General features: G+C 41.4%; 1 protein-coding gene and 1 pseudogene across 1 annotated transcript in view; both read right to left on the minus strand.

Moving 5' to 3' along the window:
- LOC142858763 (cell adhesion molecule CEACAM8-like) overlaps nucleotides 1-26713 on the minus strand; it is a 185115-nt gene that overhangs the window by 13978 nt on the left and 144424 nt on the right. The gene's annotated exons all lie outside the window — the stretch shown is intronic.
- On the minus strand, nucleotides 6659-7723 carry LOC142837216 (myosin regulatory light polypeptide 9 pseudogene; annotated as a pseudogene).

The following is a 26713-nucleotide window of genomic DNA, read 5'->3' on the forward strand; positions in this document are numbered from 1 at the left end:
ACTCAGTGCCCATTGACCAAGTGCTCAGGGCACCCTGTAAACCCGAACTCCACAGAAGGCATATGCTCAAGAAAAAGTGTGATTTCCCAGGTTGTTTGTTATGGAAAATTGTAAACCAGGAGACATTGGTTCTACTCCCCCAACACAGGAGACACAGATATATTTTGATTTTGTTGATATTTTTTCCAAATTATAGCTTAATTATATTATTTCACCCTGAAGGACAAAGGCTAAACTGCACTTTAATGCTTGCCTTTGTTCTCAAGCATCTTTTCTAAGATGGCGAAACTACAGTGTGGAGACTGATGTACATATATCAGAGATGTTCTCTGGGGTTGTCTAAACTGTGGGCTCTTTTGTTTGTTTGTTTGTTGTTTTTGTTGTTGTTGTTATTATTATTATTATTTAAAGTGTAATTCTTTACTGATACTCTGGGGACTTCACATCATGCCCCCATCCCTGTCACCTCCCAGGCCTTCCATATCCTTCCCTCACCCTGCAGCATCACCACAAATGACCCCTCAAATAATTAATTAAAAACAAAAAAACCCCAAAAAAATCCACCCCACTTCTCCATCTTTCCAACACCTCTTCTTTCATGCAAGTTGTTATGGTTTTTTTCTCTTTAAGAGGCAAGCCAAACCCACTCCCGGCGAACCCTGCTCCCCCTTCCCCGCCATCTTGGATCTCTTACTATTACCTCTCCGCAAGCGTGTCTCCCCACTTCTCCTCTTCTCTGTGGTTATCCTCCTATTCTACTCTTCTACTCCTTCCCCCACAAACTCTCTCTCCTCTAAATAATAAATACCCAATTCTATCTCTTTCCTCTAAGTAATAAATATCTAATCCTTTCGCTTTCCTCTAAGTAATAAACATCAAATTCTATTCTATATGATGTGTTTATATGCCTTCTATCCGCCACCTGCTCACACCCATGTCATTTCTGACTATAAAATCATAAGACTCATATGTCAAACTGGTATGTAATTTTAAGCCTCTTAAAAATATATTAAGCTGTTCCCACTATTGTCAGTTCTGTCATTAACCTAATATTACAAGCGGTTTTTTCTTATTTCTGCCCTTTTTGCGAATGTAAATCTTACCTATTAAGAGCCAGTACAGATAAGCTCAGACCCAACCTTCCAGACAGAGTCTATACTGCACCTATACCTCATAAACAGCCCTCAACTGCTCAGAGATCTGGAGAATGTGATATGTAAATATTTAATTATTAAAAACATTTCATAACAAAAAGAGACAGGTAGGCTCCTAGAAACAGCTCTCTGCTTCCTCCAAAGAAGACAGAATAAACTGGGCACACAGAACAATGTCCTTCTGCAGTTTACTTTGACTGTGGAGCACATTGGGCAAAAATCCCTTTCATCTAAACTAAACACCTCAAGACGTGGACAGAATCACTGGAATCAACAGTCTAGCTGCTCAGATCAAGGTAGGCCTGTCTTCCTACAGATTTCTTAGCCCACAGGGTCTTTGGGAGCCTGACAGGCTATGGGCTAAAGAACAAAGGTCAAGTACAACCTTCAGCGACCATGGAGGACCCAAAAAAGAGTAGCTCTGGGTGCCAACCAAGTAAGTTCTCTGTCATTTCCATCGAATTGTGGTGTCTAATCTCCTGCTTTTTATTATAAAAAAGAGATGGAAATGTTATGGTTTTTGTCTCCTAAGAGGCAAGCCATGCCCACTCCCGGTAACCCCTGCTCCCTCTTCCCCACCATCTTGGATGTCTTACTGTTCCCTCTTCGCATGCGCGTGTCTCTCCACTTCTCCTCTTCTCCGTCGCTTTCCTCCTCTTTTTCTCTTCTCCTCTTTCCCCCCACACTCTCTCTCCTTTAAGTAATAAATATCTAATCCTTTCTCTTTCCTCTAAGTAATAAATACATAATTCTATTCAGTACGCTGTGTTTATGTGCCTTCTACCCACCGCCTGCTCACACCCGCCCATGTGGTGGGACTAGCCTGCTCAGACGCACACCACTGGGAAACTTACCGGGCGGGACCTCCAGGAACCAGCAGCTGTCTCTGTCTGGGACTGAGTGTTCCCAGTAGGACTGGCTGCATCCAGAGCCTGCTGCCTGCAGCCACATGACCCTGTGGGACCCACCAGCATTTTTAATAAAATCATAAAATTGGTGCCATGACTCGGATAGGCGCTCCTGCCCGAAACTCCCAGGGTCAGTATCCTGAACTGGGTTGGCTTCAATTGGTGAGTTTCCCCATTCTGCTACAGTTGCTTTTCTTAACTGGAATTGTGTTTAGACTGACCCAGTCCGCCCACAAGTTAGCACTGCACACTCCCCATACAGTGCATTCAACTGAAGGCCCAGGGTCTCCCAGTTTCTTTATCTCTTTTTTTTCATTTCTTCTCTTTCCTTTTTCTATTCTCTCGTCATGACCACTGCTTAGAGCAGGCCCCTGGCCTCTTTGGTTTCTGGGTCATCTGACCAGATCCAGCTAGGCCATAACACTCCACTCCCGGTCCTCATCCATGACCCCTGAGTGTTCACACTGATTTGCATCCCGCCTCTTTCTGGATGCTATAGGCCTTGGGTGCTGCTGTTTTCACGATTTTGGCTCTGGATAACAACTGGCTCCCCATCTTCTTTTCAATTCCATCTGGCTTTTCAATTTCAGCTGTGGCGTGGTGCAATTTTTTTCAGTTCCAGCCTTTTGCTCTTCCTCTGAAGCTTATGGTATGGCAGGTCAGCACCCTGTGTCCTTACTGCTGTGATGGATCATTTCTGCCTGACTTGTGAAGTCAGCCTCTCCTAAATGGTACCACAGAAACACTGCCACAGCAATAGCACTGGAGAGCTTGGGGCCTAGATGAGAGGGGGGGCAGCAGGTCTACAATCACAGCACTCTGAAGGCAGAGGAAGGAGGATCTGTAGTTCCAAGCTAGCCTGTGTTCTGTATTGAGATGCTGTTTCAGAACCCAAAACTAGACCAACCAAGTGAAACAACTTAAAAACAGAGCAAAAGTCCCCCCCCCCACATTAAAACCACACAAGCAAAAGGAAGGGTGACAGATGATAACTATTTACATATCTCCACTGGTGCTTTATAAGTTAGTGGCTACTTATATGGCTTTGAGAGATCCAGTTCAGAAGAATATGGTTTGTTTACAACTTGAGCTGAATCGATAATATTAAAATATTTGCAGTGTTGAGGATTGAGCCTAGGGTTTCATGAATGCAAGCATTCTACTTAGAGTCACCAGTCCCAGATGCTAGATTTTGAATTGTTTTGCTTGTCTTTTCTTAAAGTTTCATAGTTTCAGGTCTTACATTACAGTCTGTGCTTCATCTGGAATTGGGTTGTGTGTGGGGTGGGAGATACAGATCTAGTTTCCTTCTTTTCCTTGAGACTATCCAAAGCACCATTTGTGGGAGAGTTTTTTTCTCCCAATGTATGCTTGTTGTTATTGTTACAGTTTTGAGACAGGGTCTCTATGTAATACAGTTCCGGTTGACCTGGAGCTTGCTGTGTAGATCAGGCTCACCTTGAGCTAAAAAAGAATTTATCTGCCTCTGCATTGTAAGTACTAAGATTAGAGGTGTGTATTACCATGCCTTGTCTAATGAATGCTTTGAACACCTTTGTCAGAAATGAGGCAGGTATAGCTGTGTCCATTCATATCTAGATTTAGTGTTTGATTTATTTATTTCACTTCAGTGCCATTTTTTTTGCTACTGTGGCTCTGTTGCATAGTTTGAGATCAAGCCATGTGATGCCTATGGGCTTAGGATTGCTTTAGCTACTTACTCTCTTAAAGAGGTTTTCACTCAGCTGTTGGCAGTCCCTCACTTGCCACCTGGAAAGAGAGTTGCCATCAGGGCCTATTATGGGTATGCACTTGGGCCAGGTTCTGGGAATATAGAGACAAATTAAATATAGTCTGTACAGGGTTGACCAGATGGCTGAGTGGGTAAAGATTCTCGTCATGTAAGCCTGGTGGCCTGATTGTCATGTCCCAGATCCATGTAAAGATGAAAAGAGAAAACCAAAGATGTTCTCTAATCTCCATTTGTGAGCTGTGACATGTACCCTTTCCCCCTTTGATAGTCTTCCTTAAAAAAATGTAGCTTCTACAAGTTTTTAGTCTAACAAAGAAAATATGTTACAAATAAGGGAGTTGAGGTTTTCAAAACATGTGGTATTATTCTGGGTAGAGATGACAGTTGCATCGGTGATAGGTAACACTTATTATCCACAAACTGTCTTCTAAGCGTTTTCACAATGATTAACTTCTTGACTTTTGACACCATCCACCTTAGTATAGACTGCTACAGTTCCTGCTTCATATAGAGAATCCGAGGAGCAGAGATGTACAGAACCTGGTTGAGGGCTCCCAGCAGCTGGGACTCGGGAGCAGGAAACCAGCACAGGTGTCTGGACTCTGTGACTTGTGCATGTCATCAGTGTGGCTGCAAATAAGTCATGCAAAGGGCGGAGTGGCGCCATTTCTGCCCCGCCTGTCTTCACTTTGGCCTGGGATGTCTGGGAGCCATCACTTTCTACTCTCTTCACCTGGTCACAGGGGACTGCAGTGATGCCTTCCACTTCATCTGTCCCAGGTCACTTGCTGTCCTGGAGGCTTGTATAGTGTAGTACTTTTGTTTGTTAGGACGTCTGACTGCTTTGTCAGCTTCTAGAGAGCAGGGACTTACAACTGTCTGGAAAACTTCAAGTAGTTCTAAATGATGTTACATTTACTCATTGCTCGCTTCATCAGTCACTGATTCAGGCCAAGATTGTTTCCTTATTCCTACTTCCTCTTTGTGTTCCCCTACCAAATCAGGATTTGTTAAAAAAGATTTTATCTGTTATTTACACACATGGATGTTTTACTTGCGTGGACATATGTGTATCCTGCATGTTCTCAATGCCTGCGGAGTTCAGGATTGGGTGTCAGATCCCTTAGAACTGTAGTTACAGACAATTTTGAGCTTCATGTGGTGTTGAGAACTGAACCCATCCAGGTCCTCTAAGAGAGCAGCCAGGGCTCTTAGCCACTGAGCTATCACTTTCTACTCTCACCTTTTCTTTTTGAGACAGGAGCTCACTAGTTGGCTTGGAACTCACTCCATAGACCAAGCAGGGCTTGAACTCACGGAGACCTCCTCTCCTTCCTTCCATCCTTCCTTCTTTTTTCCCTTCCTTCCTCCTTTCATTCCTCCCTCCCTCTCTTTATCTCTCTTCCTTTATTTATTAAGACAAGATCTCTCCTTGTACTTGGAACTAACCTGTTCCCCTAGACTGACATAACAGTGAGAACTGCAATTCTCCTGTCTCTACCTCTCCCAGCAGTGGTATCACAGTCAGTGATGTTCAACTTTTGACATGAGAACAAACTCGGGTCCCCATGCTCACATGGCAAGTGGTACTCACTCACTGAGCTATCACCAAGCTCATCTTACTGTGTTTGTTGTGGTGATGTGGGCCAAACTAAGTCTTGGGCTTGCTAAGTGAGTGTCTTGTATCCAAGATGCCTTTCAACCTCTTACAACTTTAGTTTTTCAGGGTTAGTTTAAATGCTTGCTGTGAACAGTGTCTTGATCTTCCTTACAGGGAATATTTGTCAGATCTTTTCACAGGGTGACAGGAAAGGAGTCCTTCTTGTCTTACTTCTTCTCTTTCTGCTATGTGTTGGTATGGTGTGTGTGTGTGTGTGTGTGTGTGTGTGTGTGTGTGTGTGTGCGCGCGCGCGCATTCAAGCAGAGTTCAGATCCCATGCACCTGTAACCCTGGCAGAAGGGAGGGGAGTCAGAGACAGGCGTATCTGAGGGACCCACTGGTCAGACAATCTGACTAAAACAGTGACCTCTGGGTTCACTGAAAGACCCTGTCTCAAAAAATAAGGAGGAGGAGCTGGAGAGATGGCTCTGTGGTGAAAAGTATTTATTACTTTACCTGGCTGAGGTCCCAGGTTTGGCTCCCAGGTCCCACGTGGTGGCTTATAACCATCTATCTCTCCAGTTTCAGGGATATGATGCCCTCTTCTGACCTCTGTAAGCACCAGGCATGCACATGATACACATGCAGACATGCAGGGAAAACATGTACGCACATACAAATAAAATAAATTTTTAAAAAATTTAAGGTGTTGTTAGACACCCAGGTCAATCTCTGGCCTCCATACACATAGATGAGTTCACCTACACACACACACACACACACACACACACAGAGAGAGAGAGAGAGAGAGAGAGAGAGAGAGAGAGAGAGAGAGAGAGAGAGAGTAGTTATCTTACACACCCAGTCTCCAAATAATAAAAGGAAACTTTGGCCTAAATATGATCATTTTTTTTCAGAATGTTTAATTATCATTAAGGAAAAATTGAGTGGATAACTTTCTCTGAAGAAATAGATTGACTCTGTGTGGGCCGCAGTTATTGCACAGAAGGAACAAAACTCCCTGTAAGTTAAACCACCTTATGTTCTAGTTGGATAATGACACCAATTCCCATTTCCAGTTTGATTACAAAGGTACATGTGTCCTAAAGAGGGTGAGATTATATAAATACAAAACAAGAAAAGCAAAAAGCAGTAAACTAGAGCATGCTATGGGTGTTAGGACAAAAATGTCAGAAATTCCCCAAGTGGCAACAGGGAACATCTGGCTGGAATTTGAAGTTCTTCAGCCATCTTTGGCTTTTGCTCCATGCTTGAGGATGCATGTGAACTCAGTAGTTGAAATTTCCCTCTTGGTCGGTGGTGACCCTTTATGTACAGCTCATCCACCTCTCCATCTGTGTATGAGCCAATCACCCATGGTTGTCAGCAGCTCCCTCAGCAATCCTCCTGTGCAGTACCAGTAGCTTCCTCATCTAATCAAGTGAAGACGTTTCTCATGATATCATCAGGACCCGTGCCATTCAACTTCTCACAAACATGTGAGGAACATGGTGAAAATGATGGGGCCTAGGGCCTCATTCATCATGGCATCCAGATATTCATCATTGGATTATTTCCCATTGAAGCGAGCATGTCAAGCAACTCCTCCTTGTGGATGAAGCCATCCCGGTTCTGGTCAATCATGTTGAAGGCCTCTTTGGATTCTTGGATCTGGGACTGGTCAAACCTGACGAACACGTTGAATGTTACCTGCTTAGGAGGCTTCTTGGTGGTCTTGGTCTTTGCCCGTTTGCTCAACAGGGCAAGGGTCAAATCCCTGCTCAGCTGTGAGAATCGAGAGTGTCTCTGCAAAGCTCTGCCGGCCGCTCTCCCAGACTTAACAACTCTCCGGCAGCTCAAGAAGGGTCACTTCCCTAAATATGGTAATTTATTATGCAGCAATAGAATGTGAGTATTTGTGTTTTGTATCTGATAGATCAAATTAGATACATTTTTTTTTTTTTGGTTTTTCGAGACAGGGTTTCTCTGTGGCTTTGGAGCCTGTCCTGGAACTAGCTCTTGTAGACCAGGCTGGTCTCGAACTCACAGAGATCCACCTGCCTCTGCCTCCCGAGTGCTGGGATTAAAGGCGTGCGCCACCACCGCCCGGCTTTAGATACATATTTTATCCTTAACAACTGAGATGGGACTGAAGAGATGACTTAGCCATTAAATGTACAGGTACGAACTGCTCTTCCAGAGAACTCCAGTTTGGTTACCAGGCCCATATGACGTAGCTAACAGCAGCCTGTAACTCCAGATCCAGAAGGATGTGAGATTTCTGATCTCTGAAGGCTCCTGCACTCATGTGTGCATATTTGCCACCCCTACCCAGCACATATGAACATAATAAAATTGAGTTTTCAAATGTTCTGCTAACTCACATGTGAGGGATTTCTCCAGCTTCTTTATGTAGACATTTAGTGCTATGAGCTTTCCTTGACACTGCTTTCATTGTGTCCCATAAATTTGTGTGTGCTGTGTGGTCATGTTCATTGAATTTTAGGAAGTCTTTAATTTCTCCCTTGATTTCTTCCTTGACACATTAATGATTCCGGTGAGTATTGTTTCATTTCCTTGTGTTTGTGGGTTTCTGGAATTAGTATTGCTGTTGACTTCTAGGTTTAAACCATAGTGATTTGATAAGGTACATTTGGATATTCCAATTTTTTTTGTATTTGTTAAAGTTTGTTTTGTTTTGTTTTTCAGCAGATTAAATTTTATTACTTTATAAATAATACCATTCAAAATTTCCACTTCCTCCCCTCCTCCCACTTCCCTTCCACTCCCCAACTCACCCTCCTCCCCTCCTCCTCCAATTGTAAGAGTGGGAAGGATACCCTGACCTGTGTGAAGTCCAATGCTCTCCCGCCTCCATCCAAACTTAGGAAGGTATGCATCCAAATAGAATACAATCCCAAAAGGCCAGTACACGCTGTAGAGACAAATCCCAGTGCCATTATCATTGGCTTCTTAGTCTGCCCCAATTGTCAGACACATTCAAGGGGTCCAGGCTGACCCCATGCTCATTCAGTCCCAGTCCAGCTGGAGTGGCTGAGCTCCCATTAGTTCAGGCACACTATCTCAGTAGGTGGACCAACTTCTCGTGGTCCTGACATCTTTGCTCAAATTCTCCCTCCTTCTGCTCTTCAACTGGACCTTGGGAACTAGTCCAGGGTTCTAATGTGGGTCTCTGTCTCTATCTCCATCTGTCACCAGATGAAGGTTCTATGGTGATATTCAAAATAGTCATCGGTCTGACTACAGGACAAAACCAGTTCAGGCACCCTCTCCTCCACTGCCTAGGGTCCTAGGTGGGGACATCACTATGGACACCTGGGAACCCCTCTAGAGCCAAGCCTCTTGCCAACCCCAAAATGGCTCCTGTAAGTAAGATATCTTCTTCCCTACTCCCTTATTTATCTTTCCTCCATCTCAACCATCCCACTCCATCAAGCTCTCCCCAACACTCCCCTTATTTCTCTCTCCCCATCTCCCCTTCACCCCACACCACTCTGGTTTACATGCTCCCAACGTTTGCTTGGTGATCTTGTCTGCTTACAATTTTAGGAGGACCTATATCTGTTTTTCTTTGGGTTCACCTTATTACTTAGCTTCTCTAGGATCAGAAAATATAGGCTCAATGTCCTTTGTTTATGACTAGAATTCACTAATGAGTAAGTATATAACATATTCATATTTTTGGTCTGGGTTATCTCACTCAGGATAGTGTTTTCTATTTCCATCCGTTTGCATGCAAAATTCAAGATGTAATTGTTTTTTATTGCTGAGTAGTACTCTAATGTGTAGATGTGCTACACTTTCTTTATGCATTCTTCTATTGAGGGGCATCTAGGTTGTTTCCAGGTTCTGGCTATTACAAATAATGCTGCTATGAACATAGTTGAGCAAATGCTTTTGTAGTCTGATTGGTCATCACTTGGGTATATTCCCAAGAGTGATATTGGTGGATAGGTTGATTCCCAATTTTCTAAGAAACCACCACACTGATTTCCAAAGTGATTGCACAAGTTTGCATTCCCACCAGCAATGGATGTTTGTTCCCATTACTCCACCTCCTCTCCAGCATAGGCTATCCTTGGTGTTTTTGCTTTTAGCCATTCTGACAGGTGTAAGATGATATCCCAAAGTTGTTTTGATTTGCATTTCCCAGGTCACTTAGGAAGTTGAACATGCCCTTAAGTATATTTGGCCATTTGAATTTCTTCTGTTGAGAATTCTCTGTTCAGTTCAGTACCCCATTTTTAATTGGGTTATTTAGAATTCTAATGTCCAGTTTCTTGAGTTCTTTATATATTTTGGAGCTCAGACCTTTGTCTGAGGTGGGGTTGGTGAAGATCTCCCATTCAGTGGGTTGCCTTTTTGTCTTAATGATGGTGTCCTTTCTTTACAGAAGCTTCTCAGTTTCAGGAGGTCCCATTTATTCATTGTTGCTCTTGTTGTCTGTTCTACTGGGGTTATACATAGGGAGTGGTCTCCTGTGCCCATGTGTTGCAGTTTACTTCTCACTTTCTCTTCTATTAGGTTCAGGGTGGTTGGATAAATATTAAGGTCTTTAATCCACTTGGACTTGAGTTTTGTGCATGGTGATAGATATGGATCTATTTTCATTCTTCTGGTTGACATCTAGTTATGCCAGCACCATTCCTTAAAGATGCTTTCTTTCTTCCATTGTATAAATTTTAGATCCTTTGTCAAAAATCAGGTGTTCATAGATTGGTGAATTAATATCTGGGTCTTCGATTCTTGGTCAACATCTATGTTTTTATGTCAATGCCAAGCTGCATATATTACTGTAGCTCTGTAATCGAGTTTGAAGTGAGGGATGGTAATGCCTCTGCAAGTTCCTTTATTTTATAGGATTGTTTTGGCTATCTGGGTTTTTTTTTTGTTTTTCCATATGAAGTTGATTATTGTTCTCTCAAGGTCTGTGAAGAATTTTGTTGGGATTTTGATGGGGATTGCATTGAATCTATAGATTGCCTTTGGTAGAATTGCTGGTTTTATTACATTGATCCTACCAATTCAAGAGCATGGGAGATCCTTTCATTTTCTGGTTTCCTCTTCAATTTCTTTGTTCAAAGACTTAAAGTTCTTGTCAAATAGAGTTAAGCTTGTATCCTGCTACATTACTGAAGGTATTTATGAGTAATAGAAGTTCCATGTAGTTTGATATTGGCTGTTGGCTTTCTGAATATTACCTTTATTATGTTTAGGAATGTTCCTTTTCTCCCTGCTTTCTCCAAGACCTTTATCATGAAGGGATATTGTATTTTGTCAATTTTGACAATCAATTTGATTGCTTCCTGCCATCTAGTTCTCTTAGGTAAGTTTGCTTCTTTTTGTTCTAAAGTTTTTGAGTGTTCAGTTAATTTGCTAGTGTGAGTTTTTTATTTCATCTTCTTAGCTATGAACTTTCCTCTTAACACTGCTTTCATGTGTCCCATAATTTTGGGTATGTTGTGTGGTCATTTTCATTGAATTTAAGAAGTCTTCAATTTCTCCATTTATTTTTTCCTTGACCCATTGAGAATTCAGGTGTGCATTATTTAATTTCCATGTGTTTGTGGGCTTTCTGGAATTAGTATTGCTGTTAACTTCTAGTTTTAAACCATAATGATCTAATAAGGTACATTGGGTTATTCCAATTTTTTATATTTGCTGAGGTTTGTTTTGTTACATAGTATGTGGCCAGTTTTTGAGGAAGTTCCATGAGGTGCTGAGAAGAAGCTATATTCTTTTCTGTTTAGATGGAATATTCTTTAAATGTCTGTTAAGTCCATTTGAGTCATAACATCTGTTAGTTCTCTTATTTCTCTGTTCATTTCTTTGTCTGACTGACTGTCCAGTGGTGAGAGAAGAGTGTTGAAGTCTCTCACTATTAGTGTGTAGAATTTAATGTATGATATAAGCTTTAGAAGTGTTTCTTTTAAATATGAGGGTGTTCTTGTATTGAGGGCATAGATGTTCAGTATTGAAATTTCCTCTTGATGGATTTTTCCTGCGACTAATATGAAATGACCATCTTTGTCTCTTTTGACTGATTTTAGCTTGAAGTCTATTTTGTTAGATATTAGGATATCTACACCAGCTTGTTTCTTAGGTCCATTTGATTGGTATAATGTTCCCAACCCTTTACTCTGAGATGATGTCTGTCTTTGTGGTTGAGATATGTACCTTGTATGCAGAAAAAGGATGGATTCTGTTTTCGTATCCAATCTGTTAGCCTGTGCCTTTTTATAGGTGAGTTGAGTCCATTTACATTAAGGGATATTAATGACCAGTGATTGCTATCTCCTGTTAATTTAGTTTTTATTGTTGTTGATGTTAATTTTTGAGTTTTTCCCTTCTTTGGGATTTGCTGCTGTGAGACCATCAATTGTCTGTGCTTTTGTTGGTGTAGCCAACTTTCTTGTGTTGGAGTTTTCCTTCTAGTATTTTTGTGTCTGGCTGAGTTTGTGGCTAGGTATTGGTGAAATCTTGTAGTAATAAGAGCGGCGTGGCTGCGTCCCCAACACCCCAGCTGCCTGCTCGGCTAGCTTTTGCCCCAAAATAACAACACACAAACTGTATTCATTTAATCACTGCTTGGCCCTTTAGCTCTAGCCCTTACAGGCTAATTCTCACATCCCGATCAACCCATCTCTAATAATCTGTGAGCACCGGTCTTACCAAGAAAGATTCAGCATGTCTAACCTGGCGGCTTGCTTCATCGTGTGTGTCTGCCTGGGAGCGAGGCATGGTGTCTCTCTCTGAGGCGTCTGCTCCCGAGAGGAGAGCTGTCGAGTCTGAGCTCACTTCCTCTTCCTCCCAGCACTCTGTTCTGTTACTTCACCTACTTATGTTCTAACCAATAAAATGGGCCAAGGCAGTTCCTTTATTAGCCAATGACCTTCCTCCATCAAAATCTAGATTTGTCATTGAATGTCTTGCTTTGTCCTTGTATGGCGATTGAAAGTTTTTCTGTGTAAAGTAGTCTGGACTGGCATCCATGGTCCCTTAATGTCTGTATAACGCTTGACCATGACCTTATGGCTTTCATTGTTTCCAATGAGAAGTCAGGTGTAATTTTGATAGGTTTTCGTTTATATGTTACTTGGCCTTTTTCCTTTTCAGCTCTTAATATTCTTTCTTTACTCTGTATGTTTAGTGTTTTGATTATTATGTGGCAAGAGGATTTTTTGTGATCCAGTTTATTTGGTGTTTTCTGTGATTCTTGTATCTTCATAGGCATATCTTTCTTTAGATTGGGAAAGTTTTCTTCTATGGTTTTGTTAAATATATTTTCTGTGCTTTTGAGCTGAACTTCTCCTTCTTCTAAACCTATTATTGTTAGATTTGGCCTTCCAATGGTACCCCATATTTCTTGGATATTATGGGTTAAGCTTCGTTAGATTTAAACTTTTCTTTAACCGATGAGTCTATTTCCTCTATTATCTTCAGCACTTGAGCTTCTCTCTTCCATCTCTTGTATTCTGCTGTTCCTGCATGAATTTGTGGTTCCTAATCATTTCCTTATGATTTCTGTTTCTAAAATTCCCTTAGCTCTTATTTTCTTTACTATCTCTATTTCAGTTTTCAATTCCTGAATAGTTTCTTTCATATGTTTGATTTCTTTTTCTTGGTTTTCTTTATGTGATTTGCTGATGTCTTCAAATTTTTTGTTTGTCTTTTCTTCTATTTCCTTTTTTCTGTTTCTTTTTTTTATTGAGAAAATGAGAAAAAAAGTTTCCACCTCCTCCCAGCCTCCCATTTCCCTCCCCCTCCTCCCACCCTTCTCCTCCTCCTCCCACCCTTCTTCTCCTCCTCCCACCCTTCTCCCCCTCCCCCCACTCCTTTCCCCCTCCCTCTCCAGTCCAAAGAGCAATCAGGGTTCCCTGTACTGAGGTAAGTCCTAGGGCCTCCCCCTCCATCCATATCTAGGAAGGTGAACATCCAAACTGGGTAGGCTCCCACAAAGCCAGCACAATACGTAGGATCTAAACCCCTTGCCATTGTCCTTGGCGTCTCATCAGCTCTCATTGTTCGCCATGTGATGTGGGAGTGTCATATATCAATCTGTTGATTTCATTGGCTAAGCAATAAAGAAACTGCTAGGCCCATTGGATAGGCCCACCCTTAGGTGGGTGGAGTAAACAGAACAGAATGCCGGGAGGAAGAGGAAGTGAGTCAGACTCCACAGCTCTGCTCTCGGGAGCAGACGCCTCAGAGAGAGACGCCATGCTACCTGCTCCAGGGAAGACGCACGCAATGAAGCTCCGATCCAGGATGGACATAGGCTAGAATCTTCCCGGTAAGCGCACCTAGGGGCGCTACACAGATGATTAGAAATGGGCTAAATTAATATGTGAGAATTAGCCTAGAAGAGGCTAGATAGAAATGGGCCAAAGCAGTGTTTAAATGAATACAGTGTCTGTGTAATTATTTCGGGGTAAAGCTAGCCGGGCAGGCGGCTTGGGGTGTTGGGGACGCAGCCCCGCCGCCGTCCATATTACTACAAGTGACGCCCAGACGTGTGGCTAACTTAGTCCACAGAAAGCCTGAGAAAGCTTGGAAAAGAATAGAGTAAAGCATGTTTCTTATGGCAATTTCTAGGGTCTACTCTGCTTGCCAAAGGCAAGCAAGCGCCTCATCTAAGAGAGGCTTCCTGACTCAGCTTTAGCTGCAAAGCCTGCAGCTCATTAAGAGGTCCTGCCACAAAACACTTAAACGGTGTTCACGAAAAGCTGAACACATGCTTTTCGGTTTTCAGCCGTAGCAGGAAAAAAGCTGCGCATTTAAAAATGCCGGCTTTCTGGGCCATCCTGCCAGGGCAAACCCTGACTGTTTGAGGCAGGAGGGCCGGCTACAGAGAGAGGACTTGAGTGTTGTCTGTTGTAGCTCGCTGGCTGGCAGGGACCTTGAAACGCCATAGAGGTGTGGCTATAAACAGGGCTACAGCCAGTACCTCAGCCACGAGGCTGGAAGGCTAAGGAATGGGCTACATCTAGCCGGCAAAGCCAAGCCTTTAGTCCTACTGAGACTGCCTGGTAAATTAAAGACTCATGTGGTCAGAAAAACAAAGAGAGATATACAGTAAAGAGAGATTCAGAGACAAAGAAAATTTCTAAATGGTTTACTGTGTGTTAAAAATATATGCAAGCTAAAAGTTGAAGTTCTTAAAAAAAAGGAAGAGAGTTGTTGTGTGTCGTAGTACACACCTTTAATCCCAACACTTGGGAGGCAGAGGGAGATAGACCTCTGTGACTTCAAGGTGTGGTAGCACACGCCTTTAATCCCAGTGCCTAGAAGGCAGAGACGAACAGATCTCTGTGAGTTCAAGGTGTAGTAGCAAACACCTTTAATCCCAATGCCTGGGAGGCGGAGACAGGAGGATCTCTGAGAGTTCAAAGACAGCCTGGTCTACAGATATACGCTCAAAAAGCAAAAAGTTAACTTAGGAATGTCACAGCTTAGATTCTTAAGCGCCTAGTGATTTAAAGGCGCAAATCAAAAGTGCTCCTGGATAGTAAAAAATTGCAGATTCACAATAGGACAGATTCAGACCACTAAATGAGTCACACTGTTGGATGAATGTATGTAGGCTTGAGAGAGAGAAGAAAAAGAATATAGAGAATAAAGTTAATGGTTTTAAAAAAAAAGTAAAGTCTTTAAAGAGACAGAGTACAGATAATTAAGAGATTAAAAGAAATAAAGAAAAATAAGCTACGTAAAAATGGAAAATTCACAGAGAGTCTGGATTATGTACATTGTGTTTTCTTTAAAATTTTTGACTGTGAAGGAGCTAAGTACAGAGAGACATTTCATTATATGGGCTGCCAAGTGGAACCAGAACGGATATCATGAGGGTATGACTTCAGAATTTGGGTCTAAGGATATGATGCTTTGGAGAGAGTCTTCTTTTGTTTTCACAGAGGATGAGACGCTATGGATTTCTTCTATTCCGATTTGGTATGATGGACCACGTCCTCCTGAAGGGTTGCTGTGAACATCTTCAGAAAATTGCTTTGCTCAACTGCCAACTGAGATGAACCTAGCACACAGGTTATACCATGAAAGACCTAATTAACGACGCCCCCATTCAGCAGGAAGCAGTTTGGAGAGGAAAAACTGCGCCCATGTTCCCAAAATATTGTTTATAAATGTTCTTTTACATTTAAAGGGGGATATGATATAGACATGAATAATTTGCATTAGTATAGATTTTGCTTTATTGATAGAGATTTACGGTCAATTTTGTTATATGTATAAATGTTTCTGATGTAACTTTTACTTGATAACTGTTTTGTTATATGTAATTTTGCTATGTTAAAGTTAAAGCCTTCCTTTTTTTTGTTTAAACAGAAAAAGGGGAAGTGATGTGGGAGTGTCATATATCAATCTGTTGATTTCATTGGCTAAGCAATAAAGAAACTGCTAGGCCCATTGGATAGGCCCACCCTTAGGTGGGTGGAGTAAACAGAACAGAATGCCGGGAGGAAGAGGAAGTGAGTCAGACTCCACAGCTCTGCTCTCGGGAGCAGACGCCTCAGAGAGAGACGCCATGCTACCTGCTCCAGGGAAGACGCACGCAATGAAGCTCTGATCCAGGATGGACATAGGCTAGAATCTTCCCGGTAAGCGCACCTAGGGGCGCTACACAGATGATTAGAAATGGGCTAAATTAATATGTGAGAATTAGCCTAGAAGAGGCTAGATAGAAATGGGCCAAAGCAGTGTTTAAATGAATACAGTGTCTGTGTAATTATTTCGGGGTAAAGCTAGCCGGGCAGGCGGCTTGGGGTGTTGGGGACGCAGCCCCGCCACCGTCCATATTACTACCGCCATGTTCAGAGAGTCCAGTTTTATCTGATACTTTTTCAGTTACAGTCCAGCTGGCCTTGGTGAGCTCCCAATAGATCAGCTCCACTGTCTCAGTGGGTGGGTGCACCCCTCGTGGTCCCGACTTCTTTGCTCTTGTTCTCCCTCCTTCTGCTCCTCATTGGGACCTTGGGAGCTCAGTCCAGTGCTCCAGTGTGGGTCTCTGTCTCTATCTCCATCCATCACCAGATGAAGGTTCTATCATGATATGCAAGATATTTGTCAGTATTGCTATGGGATAGGGTCATTTCAGGTTCCCTATCCTCAGCTGCCCAAGGAACTAACTGGGGACCTCGGCTTGGTCACCAGCGAGCCACTCTAGGTTCAAATCTCTTGCCAACCCTAAGGTGGCTCCCTTAACTAAGAGTTGTGCTTCCGTGCTCCCCTATCCAACCTTCCTTTATCCCAATCCTCCTTTTTCTCCAAGTTCCCCCTTCCTCCCCTTCTCCCTTTTCTCTCCCCATCTCCCCTTACCCCCATCCCACCCCACCACCAAGACCTCAATTTTCTCCCCGGCAACGTTGTCTACTTCCCATAGCCAAGAGGATAACTATATGTTTTTCCTTTGGTTCACCTTCTTACTCAGCTTCTTTAGGATCACCAATTGTAGGCTCCGTGTCCCTTATTTATGGCAGGAAACCAATTATGAGTGAGTACATCCCATATTCATCTTTTTGGGTCTGGGTTACCTCACTCAGTATAGTGTTTTCTATTTCCATCCATTTGCATGCAAAATTCGAGAAGCCATTGTTTTTTACCACAGCATAGTACTCTAATGTGTCGATATTCCACACTTTCTTTATCCATTCTTCCATTGAAGAGCATCTAGGTTGTTTCCAGGTTCTGGCTATTACAAATAATACTGCTATGAACATAGTTGAGCAAATGCTCTTGTCATATGATAGGGCATCTCTTGGGTATATCCCCAGGAGTGGTATTGCTGGGTCCAGGGGTAGGTTGATCCCAAATTTCCTGAGAAACCGAAACACTGATTTCCAAAGTGGCTGCACAAGATTTCATTCCCACCAGCAATGGATGAGGGTACCCCTTCCTCCACAGCCTCTCCAGCAAAGGCTATCATTGGAGTTTTTTATTTTAGCCATTCTGACAGGTGTAAGATGATATCTCAGGGTTGTTTTGATTTGCATTTCCCTGATCGCTAAGGAGGTTGAGCATGACCTTAAGTGTCTTTTGGCCATTTGAACTTCCTCTGCTGAGAATTCTCTGTTCAGATCAGTGCCCCATTTTTTAATTGGGTTAATTAGCATTTTAAAGTCTAGTTTCCTGAGTTCTCTATATATTTTGGAGATCAGACCTTTGTCTGTTGTGGGGTTGGTGAAGATCTTTTCCCAGTCAGTAGGTTGCCTTTTTGTCTTGGTGACAGTGTCCTTTGCTTTACAGAAGCTTCTCAGTTTTAGTAGGTCCCATTTATTCAATGTTGCCCTTAATGTCTGAGCTGTTGGGGTTACACATAGGAAGCGATCTCCTATGGCCATCTGATGTAGGGTACTTCCCAATTTCTCTTCTATCAGGTTCAGTGTGTTCTGACTGATAGTGAGGTCTTTAATCCATTTGGACTTGAGTTTTGTGCATGGTGATAGATATGGGTCTATTTTCATTCTTCTACAGGTTGACGTCCAGTTATGCCAGCACCATTTGTTGAAGATGCTTTCTTTCTTCCATTGTATACTTTTGCCTCCTTTATCAAAAATGAGGTGTTCATAGGTTTGGGGGTTAAAATTCGGGTCTTCTATACGATTCCATTGGTCGACTTCTCTGTTTTTATGCCAGTACCACACTGTTTTCATCACTGTAGCTCTGTAATAGAGTTTGAAGTCAGGGATGGTAATGCCTCCAGACAATCCTTTATTGTATAGGATTGTTTTGGCTATCCTGGGTTTTTTGTTTTTCCATATAAAGTTGATTATTGTCCTCTCAAGATCTTAGAAGAATTTTGATGGGACCTTGATGGGGATTGCATTGAATCTATAAATTGCCTTTGGTAGAATTCCCATTTTTACTATGTTGATCCTCCCAATACAAGAGCAAGGGAAGTCCATCCATTTTCTGGTATACTCCTCAGTTTCTTTCTTCAATGCCTTAAAGTTCTTGTCAAATAGATCTTTCACTTCCTTGGTTAGAGTTACCCCAAGATATTTTATGCTGTTTGTGGCTATCGTGAAAGGTGAAGCTTCTCTGATTTCCCTCTCTGCTTCCATATCCTTTGTGTATAAGAGGGCGACTGATTTTTTGGAGTTGATCTTGTATCCTGCCACATTACTAAAGGTGTTTATCAGCTGTAAAAGTTCTTTGGTGGAGTTTTGGGGGTCGCTTATGTACACTATCATATCATCTGCAAATAACAAAAGTTTAACTTCTTCCTTTCCAATTCGAATCCCCTTGATCCCCTTATGCTGTCTTATTGCTATTGCTAGAACTTCAAGCACTATATTGAAGAGGTATGGCGAGAGTGGACAGCCTTGTCGTGTTCCTGATTTTAGTGGGATGGCTTTGAGTTTCTCTCCATTTAATTTGATGTTAGCTGTCGGCTTGCTGTATATAGCTTTTTTTATATTTAGGTATGACCCTTGTATCCCTAATCCCTCCAAGACTTTTATCATAAAGGCATGTTGAATTTTGTCAAATGCTTTTTCAGCATCTAATGAGATGATCATATGGTTTTTTTCTTTCAGTTTATTTATATGCTGGATTACATTGATAGATTTTCGTATGTTGAACCAGCCCCGCATCCCTGGGATGAAGCCTACTTGATCATAGTGGATAATTTTTCGGATGTGTTCTTGGATTCATTTTGCCAGTACTTTGTTGAGGATTTTTGCATCGATGTTCATGAGTGAGATTGGTCTATAATTCTCTTTCTTGGTTGAGTCTTTGTGCGGTTTTGGTATCAGAGTAACTGTAGCTTCATAAAAGGAATGTGGCAATGCCTCTTCTGTTTCTATATTGTGAAATGCATTAAGGAGTATAGGTATTAGCTCTTCTTGGAAGTTCTGGTAGAATTCCGCATTGAAACCATCTGGTGCTGGGCTTTTTTTGGTAGGGAGGTTTTTGATAACCTCTTCTAATTCTTCGCGACTAACAGGTCTATTTAGATTGTTCACCTGGTCCTGATTTAACTTTGGTAAATGATATTTATCTAAAAAAGTATCCATTTCCTTTACATTTTCCAGTTTTGTGGCATATAGGCTTTTGTAGTAAGATCTAATGATTCTCTGAATTTCCTCTGTGTCTGTGGTTATGTCCCCCTTTTCATTTCTGATCTTATTAATTTGCAAATTCTCTCTCTGCCGTTTGATTAGGTTGGATAGTGGTTTGTCAATCTTGTTGATTTTCTCCAGGAACCAGCTTTTTGTTTCATTGATTCTTTGGATTGTTCTCTGTGTTTCTATTTTGTTGATTTCAGCCCTCAGTTTGATTATTTCCAGTCTCCTACTCTTCCTAGGTGAGTCTGCTTCTTTTTTTTTTCTAGAGCTTTCAGGTGGGCTGTTAAGTCTCCAATGTGTGCTTTCTCTGTTTTCTTTAAGTGGGCACTTAGTGCTATGAACTTTCCTTTTAGGACTGCTTTATAGTGTCCCATAAGTTTGAGTATGTTGTTTCTTTATTTTCATTGAATTCAAGGAAGACTTTAATTTCTTTCTTTATTTCTTCCTTAATCCAGGTATGATTCAGTAGTTGGCTGTTCAGTTTCCATGACTTTGTAGGCTTTCCGGGGGTAGTATTGTTGTTGAATTCTAACTTTAATCCATGGTGATCTGATAAGACACATGTGGTTACTAATATTTTTTTGTAACTGTGGATGTTTGCTTTGTTACCGACTATGTGGTCGATTTTTGAGAAGGTTCCATGAGCTGCAGAGAAGAAGGTATATTCTTTCCTATTTGGGTGGAATGTTCTATAGATGTCTGTTAAGTCCATTTGCTTCATTACCTCCATTAATTCTCTTATTTCTCTGTTAGGTTTCTGTCTGATTGACCTGTCCATTGGTGAGAGAGGAGTGTTGAAGTCTCCTACTATTAGTGTGTGCGGTTTGATGGCTGCCTTGAATTTTAGCAATGTTTCTTTTATGTACGTGGGTGCTTTTATATTAGGGGCATAGATGTTCAGGATTGAGACTTCATCCTGATGAACTGTTCCTGTTATGAATATAAAATGCCCCTCTCCATCTCTTCTGATTGATTTAAGTTTGAAGTCAACTTTGTTAGAGATTAGTATGGCCACACCTGCTTGTTTCTTAGGTCCATTTGCTTGATAGGCCTTTTCCCAACCCTTTACTCTGAGTAGGTGCCTGTCTTTGTGGTTGAGGTGTGTTTCTTGTAAACAGCAGAATGTTGGATCCTGTTTTCGTATCCAATCTCTTTGCCTGTGCCCTTTTATAGGTGAGTTGAGTCCATTGACATTAAGTGATATTAATGACCAGTGGTTGTTAACTCCGGTCATTTTTTTTTTAGTCATAGAGTTTGTGTGTTTCCCTTCTTTGATTTGTGTTGATGAAGGGTCTCTAGATGTCTGAGTTATTGTGGTCATTGTTGGACTCCTTGGTTAGTGATTTTCTTTCAATTACTTTCTGTAAGGCTGGATTTGTGGCTGCGTATTGTTTAAATTTGTTTTTATCCTGGAAAATTTTATTTTCTCCATTTATAGTGAACAAAAGCTTGGCTGGGTATAGTAATCTGGGCTTGCATCCATGGTCTCTCAGTTTCTGCAGTACATCTATCCAGGACCTTCTGGCTTTCATGGTTTCCATGGAGAAGTCAGGTGTAAGTCTGATAGGTTTACCTTTGTAAGTAATTTGGCGTTTTTCCTTTGCCACTCTTAATATTTTTTCCTTATTCTGTATGCTTTGTGTTTTCATAATTATATGGCGAGGGGATGGTTTTTTTTGATCCAGCCTATTCGTTGTTCTGTATGCTCTTGCACCTTCATAGGTATATCTTTTTTTAGGTTGGGAAAGTTTACTTCTATAATTTTATTAAATATATTTTCTGGGCCATTGAGCTGCACTTCTTCTCCTTCTTCTACTCCTATTATTCTTAGGTTTGGTCTTTTTATTGTGTCCCAGATTTCCTGAATGTTTTGTGATGAGAGTTTGTTGGACTTGCGGTTTTCTTTGATCAGTGTGCTTATTTTCTCTATGGTATCTTCAGAATCTGAGATTCTTTCTTCTATCTCTTGTATTCTGCTGGTTATGCTTGTTTCTGTAGTCTCTATTCGTTTACCTAGATTTTCCATGTCCAGCCGGCCCTCTGTTTGTGTTTTCTTCTTTGCCTCCATTTCAGTTTTCAAGTCATGAACTGTTTCCATTATCTGCTTGATTGTTTTTCCTTGGTTTCCTAGGGTAATCATTCACTGATTTACTCAATTCCTCGAACTTTCTGTTATACTTCTCATCCATTTCTATAAGGGCGTTTTTTATATGCTGTTTAAGGGTGTCAATCACTTTCATGAAGTCAGTTTTTCTACTTCTTCTTGATTAAGTTGATCATGTCCTCCTGTTGTTAGGTTGCTGGCTTCTGGTGGTTTCGTGTTGTTTTTCAGATTGTTGGGTGAATTCTTGCATTGGCGTCTCCCCATCTCTTCCTCCCAATACTCTCCTATGGATCTTCTTTTACAGGATCAGGTCTTCTTGCCCACTGATGTACCTTCCCAGTGATGTTACTCCCCAGGGATGGTTCTCCTGGTGTCCAGATCAGATCTCCTTGCTTCTTGGTTAGCTCGCAAACAAAGGGCCCACCCTACTTTCTGCAGGCAGGCTATGGGGAAAAAGGAGCTACCGCCCTCCCCTTTTCCCTACGCTTCGGGTTCGGTCCCAGTGCCCAAGCAGGCTGAGCTGGGAGGCGCTCTGCTGCCACAGAAGGGAGGGAGGAAGGGAGACAGGGGGTGGGGGCGATCTGGATGTAAGCTGGATGGGATAGGAAGAGAGAGGAGGTATCGGGCAGTATAGCCCCTGTAGGATGACCAGGAAGCATAGGCGGGCTGTTCCCGGGTGCCGCAGCACTCACTCACCACAATGCCGTTTCACTCGGTGCCCAGATCGAAATTCCGTGCTGCTTGGTTAGCTCGCAAACAAAGGGCCCACCCTGCTTGCTGCAGGCAGGCTATGGGGACAAAGGAGCTACCGGCCTCCCCTTTTCCCTATGCTTCGGGTTCGGTCCCCATTTCTAATAATCTCTATATCACCACGAGGTCATGGCTTACCAGGAAAGATTCAGCATGTCTGACCTGGCGGCTCCATGGTGGCTCTCTCACTCTGCTTTCTATCTCAAGAGTTCAGTTCTGTCTTCTCTGCCTACCTAAGTTCTGCCCTATCAACTAAGCCAAGGCAGTTTCTTTATTCACTATCCAATGAAAGCAACACAAACAGAAGGAACTCCTACACCATTTCCCTTTTCTGCTTAAACAAAAAGAAAGGCTTTAAGTTTAACATAGTAAAATTATATATAACAAAACAGGTATCAAGCAAGAATTACAGTTATAATATTTATATCTGCTTTATCTTTTATCATAACAAAGGAAAAATATAACTATTTATCTTTCTTCAACTCCATCAAAGACTTTAGAAGGAAATAATACTACCTATGTAAACTGGAAGTGCATTATAAACAACTTCCAAAACTCTAGAATTGACAGACACATCTTGCTCCCTGGACAGTCACCCAAAGTTCTTTTGTACCATTGGGGCATCCATCTTCAGCCTACAGGCCCATAGTATCCAGCAGACTTTTCCATACAGCTTTAGGCAAGTTCAGCACTCATCTCTCGGTGGGTCCTGCATGTACAGCGAAACAGTCCAGGCAAGAGCAGTTTCTTCCCCAATGGCTAGCAAACTCCATAAGGAGCCTCTTCAATACCCATCTTCCTCTTGAAGTAGCTGATGCTGCCAGTAGCGGACGTGCCTCATTGTCATGAAAAGTCCTAAGTTATTAAAACATTTTAAATGGCATATTCTGTAGTCTTTGAAAGATATGAAGAATGCCTATCCATCTGAAATGCTCATCTAGAAAATCTAACATGACTACAAAGTTGACTATTATAGAGATTATCTATTAACCTATATTTCTTAATTATATATTACATTTTTAAATGAGCTGCACAATCACAATACCTTAATCAAGATCAGAAATACATATACCTATAACAAAATTGACCTTAAATTTGTATCAATAAAGCAAGATCCATACCAATGCAAATTATTCATATATATATCATATCTCTCTTTAAATGTAAACAAACAGTAATAAACAATATTTGGTAATATGGGCACAGTTTTTTCTCTTTAAACTTTTTCTTTGCTCAATGGGGCCACTGTTAATCAGGTCTTTTATGGTGTATTCTATGTGCTAGGTTAATCTCAGTCACCAGTTGGTTGAAGTAAATTTTGAGGGTGTTTATGGCAACCTTTTAAGAGGCCATGGTCCATGAAACCATATTTTTCTGGAGGCAATCCACAGGTTTTTATCTTCTGTGAAAACAAAAGAAGAACCTCTTTTCCAAAGCACCATATCCTTAGACCCAAATTTTGAAGTCAAAGTATCTTTATAATATACATGCTGGTTTAGCTTAGCAGCCCATATAATGAAATGTCTTTTTATACTTAGCTCCTTCACAGTCAAAAACTTTAAAAATAATGCAATAATAATATACATAATCCAGATTCTCTGTGAATTTTTCATTTTTATGTGTTTTTTTTTTACTTTTTAAATTTTTTGACTCTCTGTACATTGTGTCTTTAAAGACTTTACCCCCTTTTTTAAAATCATTAATTTTATTTTATGCCTCTCTGTACTCTTTATTTTTTCTCTCCTAAGACTGTGTACATGTATTCAACACTGTGACCCATTTAGAGGTGATTTATGTCTGAATCTGTCTTATTGTGAATCTGTAATTCTTTACTGTCTAGAAGAGCTTTTAAAATGCTAAGCAGCTTTGTTTCAGTTGCTCTGGATTTTGGCTCCACCTCTCTTCAATTTTAAAATGGTGGAAGTACCACTAGTATTAGCTCTGGAGCCACCAGGCAGGAGCTGTGCTCAGCAGTCCAATTCTGAGAATGAACATGCAGCACATAAACTCTTTTCATCCATGTTACAGCCAAATCTGCCATGCAGAACACTGCACAGCCTGGAAACATCTCTCTGTATGGTGGAGGGAATCTGCCATACTCTCCTGCCTGTCCAAGCCTAGTAGATCTGATCCCACTGCCTGCCCAGGCAGGAAGCCTAGCCACGGACGTGGTCTCAGCCACTTTCTTCCCGACCCTGAGTGGGCACATAAACACTTGGGTCCACAAATGCTCCATAGCCAGAGATTGTACCAGTGGCAGGGCCCAGGAAGTCTTGTTTTAAAATGGTGTGGGTTTTTTACCTACTGCTATTGCTGAGTCAGGAAAATTGTTCTGTGGCATGCCACTAGAAAATAGCAAAAAGCTGTGTAAAACTCTCTCTCTCTCTCTCTCTCTCTCTCTCTCTCTCTCTCTCTCTCTCTCTCTCTCTGTGTGTGTGTGTGTGTGTGTGTGTGTGTGTGTGTGTGTGTTTGTGTCTAGAATTAAGCTCTCTCAGGTTTTTAAGTGTTTTAGTCCCACATTGGACTCCAAACTGTTGCATGAGGAGTGAGCTGCTTGTCTTCCCAGCCGCCCGGATAGCTTACTCCCAAAATAACCACACAGAAATTGTATTAATTAAATCACTGTCTGGCTCATTATCTATAGCCTCTTATTGGCTAACTCTTACATCTTGATTTAACCAATTTCTAATAATCTGTATATCACCACGAGGTCATGGCTTACCAGGAAAGATTCAGCATGTCTGACCTGGCGGCTCCATGGTGGCTCTCTCACTCTGCCTTCTTTCTCCCAGAATTCAGTTCTGTCTTCTCTGCCTACCTAAGTTCTGCCCTATCAAGTAGACTAAGGTAGTTTCTTTATTCATTATCCAGTAAAAGCAACACACACACAAACAAACAAAAGCCTCCTATACCATCTGTTCACACTCCATATCCTTTATCATCAACAACATACAGCTCTTCCATTAGAAGATCCATCTGTAAAAATTAACAACACATCCTTTAAGGGATTCTTCATTACAATTTTAGGAAAATAAAGGAAGATACTTGTGCAAATTGCAGCAATTGTTCAACTGGAAGATGCTTATCAACTTGGCCTAAAAACTGTGCAAATGCAATTGCCCAAGAATCATTATTATGAAACAACAAATCAACCTGTTACTTAGTATTAGGAACATTGATCACATTAGTTTTCTTCCAAAATATTACCCAGACTCCACCCCTGGCTTTTTTGTCCTAAAGTTATTCCTTCAAAATGATGAAACAGGAAGATATAACCATAAAAGAGGACTTTTTTGCTATAATACTGCCATAGGAATAAGCTTTGTAGGCAAAAATATATGCTTGCCAAGGTTGATCATAATTAATATAATGTACTTGATGATTCTGTATGGCATAGTCTACCTGAGCCAGTACCTGTCAAGCAGCATCTGTAAGATGTCTAGGGGAACTGGGATCACTACTCCCCTTAAGAATATCACTGAGGGGCTCAAGATGTCCCATAGGAAATTGTAAATAGTGTTTCAGTCATCGAATATCTCCCAATAATTTCTGAAAATTACTGAAAGTTTATAAGCTATTTTTCCTAATTTCCAATTTCTGAGGCTTAATTCCTTTAGGATATAACATACGTCCCAACAAATATTGAAAAGGTGGGTGCCTTTGTACATTCTCTGGGGCAATAACTAACCCTACATGGGCAATGCTCTGCCACATGTTGTAAACAAAACTCCTTCATTTTTGTGGCCAAGCAAAATATCATCCATATAATGCATAATACCAACTTGTGGAAATTGATGTCTAACATTTTGTATAGGTTGAGCCACTTTTCTACATTTATTATTTATTTGAGCACTCATATTTTATCTCCACATCTATGGTGCCTTGTTTCTCGGTAGTGTACATCACACTGTCTTCCTCATTTAAGCCCCATGTTGGATGCGTCATTTGCCGTATCCCATGTTCAAGCAACAACATCAGCCGGGTCCCACCCACCTTATTTGTCCATACTTGGAAGGAAGCATGAAAATTAAGAAATGACAGGAAGAAAAAAATAAAGATACAAAAGAAAAGACAGAGACATGGGATAGAGTCAGCAGGGCAACCAGTGAATACTGAGTTCATCCACATTTATTTCTTATAGACTTTATATACTCCAATTCAAAGAGGAGGGGGAAGACTAAAGATACCTTTACCAAGATTCAAGGAACAAAGTAATCACCTTCTCAATACCCAAAGCATCAAGTAACCACAGCCTAGGTCAAAACATCTGTCAGTAGCCACGCCCTTGGCCAAACCTCCTGTTATAACCTTGAAAGAGCCAGAATAGGCCTGAACTCTC

The sequence above is a fragment of the Microtus pennsylvanicus genome, chromosome 1, assembly GCF_037038515.1.
Source record: "Microtus pennsylvanicus isolate mMicPen1 chromosome 1, mMicPen1.hap1, whole genome shotgun sequence".
NCBI lineage: Eukaryota > Metazoa > Chordata > Mammalia > Rodentia > Cricetidae > Microtus > Microtus pennsylvanicus.